The sequence below is a fragment of the Numida meleagris genome, chromosome 27, assembly GCF_002078875.1.
Source record: "Numida meleagris isolate 19003 breed g44 Domestic line chromosome 27, NumMel1.0, whole genome shotgun sequence".
NCBI classification, from domain to species: Eukaryota; Metazoa; Chordata; class Aves; order Galliformes; family Numididae; genus Numida; species Numida meleagris.
The window spans coordinates 3363190-3366890 of record NC_034435.1 but is presented as its reverse complement, the minus strand read 5'-3'; positions in this window follow the sequence as shown (position 1 = coordinate 3366890).

Sequence of the window (3701 nt, the reverse complement as noted above, 5' to 3'; positions counted from 1 at the left end):
CGGGGGGCTCCTCACTGGGGTCAGGGCCCTCCCGGATGGATCCTGGGCAATATTTCAGGACCCATCGCACGCCGCGGTCGTGTCGCTCAGGGCTCACGTTGCCGGCAGCGCAAAGAGGCCTCGTTCAATCCTCCCTGTCAGACACAGGGATCCGTCCTTTGGGGAGATGCTGGGGCCGACTGAATGCCGGACCCCGGAGCGGGATGGCCCTGTCCGTGTCCGTGTCCCTGTCCCCACAGCAGTGCACCCTATGGGGATGCTGAGGGATGCGGGTGCTGAGCACATCCCTGCCCTGCACGGCCGTAGCGTGGGGATGGGGACGGGGACACCGCGGTCCCCTGGTTTGGCCGCAGGTGACAGTGGTGGATGTCCTTGAGCGGTGGCTCTGCACGTCCCCCAGAGCCAGCAGCAGCGCCTTGTGGCTGCGGACCCCCAGTGCTGCAGTGACAGTGGGGTGAACCCCCCACCCGGGGGGCAGCGCTGGGGGCTGGGACCCACCTTGGCCCTACAGCAAGAGGAGGGGGGCTGGCCCTATGGGAGCACGGAGATAACACGGCCTTCAGACCAGGTGTCCTGGGGGGCAGGAGAGGATGGGGAGGGGGTCCCCATGTGATATTGGCATGCATGGGGGTCCTGGGCACAGCCTGCAGGAACTGGGGGGGGAGTATGTGCTGGGACGGGGGGGCCACACGCTGGGCCTGAGCGCTGCAGCAGAGGCTGCACTGAGCCGCAATGGCTTCACCCAGCCCTGCTGCCCCCTCCCTCCCCAGGGGGCTGTGGGGATCCCTCCTCGTCCCCACGATGGGGACAGCGAGAAGGGGACGAGCGCATCCCAGAGGGGCCCCCAGCTGGGACACAGCCAGCCTATTGCCACCTGCAGCCCCCTCCCCAAGCGGTTGGAGCCCCCCGGCCGGGCTGTGGCACAACCCCATGCCTGGGGGTCCGTCCTGTCCCCATTGCGTCCCCACGGGTGGCAGTGGGACCCTGCTCCCCCCCATGCCCCCGAGCAGCGCTGCTGCCTGCGAGCAACTGCAGAGGAGGGTGCAGCTAAAAATAGAGGCGGGCGGCCGAACGGCTCCGGGTGGTGATTTATTTATTACCCGCTCCCTAATTTCTGCCTGGGAATCATGGGGATGGGGGTGAAGGGGGGGGGGGAGCAGGAATTTGGGGCGCCGGGGCCGTCCTCGCAGCCACACTCCTGCAGCCATCACGTCCCGGGGACACCCCGCTGGGACCATATGTCCCAGACTGGAGAGCATCTGCTGGTGCCAGCGGGAGCCCCCGGCCCCACATACTGCGCGGGGGGCAGCGTGGAGGGGGGGCTGAGCCTGGTTTAGGGCCACGGGGCTGCATGGGGGGGGGGGGCGAGATTGGTTCAGGGCTGCGAGGCCGGGACCCCTGAGCCAGTGCAGCCATCAGCATGAGAAAGGATGGGACAGTGTCATGGTGGAACCCCCCCAGTGCCAGCGCTGCTGTCCCATGGGCACCCCTCTGAGTGCAGAGCCCTGATTTGGGAGGGTTCTGCCCCACGCAGGACCCTGGAAACCTGTGGGGATGGGAGGTGGGGGCGAGGATACCCGTGGGTCTGGAGGTGCATGGAGAAAGGCGGGCGGCTGGCACCCACGGGGACACGCAGGGACACTGCACCGCCCCGGGCAGAGCTGCCATGTGGGGAATCCCCTGGAATGGGGGATGCCCTGGGGTCTCCCCGAGAGGAAAGCAGAGGGAAACCCTCCTGCAGCGAGAAGATCTGGGGCCAGGGCTGAATTGGGGCCTAGGGGACAGCGGGGACATGGGGACAGCACAGACAGCACCCGCTGCGGCTTCCCCAGGGCTGGGGAGGAGGTCCCCCCGTCGCCCCTGACCCCACGGAGACCACGACCCCAACCCCCCCATAATGGATGAGCAACCCGGGGCTGCCACCCCGCCGTCTCCCTAGCAGGGTCCCCACGGGGGTGGCACCTCCTGGCCCCCACCCCAGAGCCCCCTCAGCCCCCCCATCCCGGGACAGAGTCACCGCAGCGGTGGGGATGCCCTACCTGTGCCAACCGTGGTGGGTACCCGGGGTCCCCGCGCCCCTCCGCCGCCACCACCGCCGTCCCCAGACAAAGGCACCGCGCCGGCTGCGCCCGCCGCCCCCCCCTCGCCGCTCGGCTCAGCCACAGGACAAAGCCGCCACGCATGGCTGCCCCCAACGGGGAGAGCGCAGACCCCCTGCCCGGGGGGGGGCTGGGGGTGCCCGGCCGTCCCCGCTGCCCTCGAGGGACGGGGGACCCCCGAGCCTCTCCAGCCCCTTCGCGGAGCTGCGGCGCTCGGTTGTGGGGAGGTGCCCCCTCGCCCCCCACCCCGCGCGCAGGGGCCCAAGGTCATGAGGAAGGGCGGAGAGGGGCCCCGGGCGCTGACCCCGGACTTTGAGATGGCAAACACGGCGCGCGGCCCCGGGGACGCTACCGGGACACGGCGGGGACACCGCGGCCCCCCCGCCCGACGCCCGCTCCCACCGCCCTCACCGCCAATGAACCCGCACCGCCGTCACAGCGCGGGACCCCGCAGCGGGGAGCCCCGGGGCGTCCCCCCCCTTCCCCCCCCCCTTCCCTGTCACCTCCGCATCCCCGTGACTTCGGTCCCCGCGGCCGCACGTCCCCACGCACCGACCCCCGAGAGAGGGGAGCAGGAAACCCACCCCACCCGGCGCACCGCGCCGTCCCCGCGTCCCCCGGGGGGACACGGGGATGCTCCGGCGGGCGCGGGGCCACGGCGGGGGGGGAGCCCATCCCCGGGGTCCCCCCCCCCAAGCTCCGCGAGCAAAAGCAGCTTGAGCCCCCCCCCACCCCCCGCTCACCTGCCACAGCCCCGCAGGATGGGGACGAGGACGCGGGGACGAGGAGGGGGCGCGGGGGCTGCTCTGTGCCGGAGCCGCGGGCGCCTCTGGGAGGGAGCGGCAGCACGAGGGGGGGCCGGGGGCTTCCCCGCCCCACACCCCCGCGCCCCCCCGGCCCCACCAGGCGGGTGGTGACCTTGAGGCCGCGCTGGCGGCGGTGGTGGGGAGGATATTTTTAGCCGGGCAGAGTCACTCCCGTCGCATCCTCATTGTTCGCGCCTCCCGCGCCCCCCCTACCCCCACCCCGCCGCGCTGCCCAAATGCGGACCCCCCCGACCGCAAATCGCGGATGCACAGGGCGAGAGAGAGCAGAAACCCCCCCAGTCCACAGAGCCTGGCAGCGGAGTGCCCTCGGAACAGCCCCCCCAAGGCGTCGCCGCCCCCTCCCCACCGATCAGTGCCTGCCAGGCCACCCCCCGCTGTCCCCCAACCCCGGGAGCCGGGGGATTCCCAGCAGCCGGGGGGGGTTCCCCTCTGCCGGGGGCTCCCCGGGGGAGTCCCCGTGGGATGGGGGAGTCCCCAGTGCTGCGCAGTCCCAGGAGCTGGGGGGGTCCCCGGGAACCAGAAGTCCTCCTGTGCCCCCCAGGGTGCCAGAGGGGTCCCCGAGCGCTCACGCGTCCCCGGGAGCGGGGGATCCCCGGCGCCAGTGGGTATCGAGGAACCGGGGGGGTCCCCGATGCAGGCGATCCCCGAAGCCGGGTGCTCACCCCCCACCCGCCCGCCGCCCCGCGCAGCACCCACCTGCGGGCAGACCCCCACCTCCGCTCCCCTCGCGTGCTACCGGCGGTGACCATGGCCCGGGGCGGGCACGTGCCGGGGC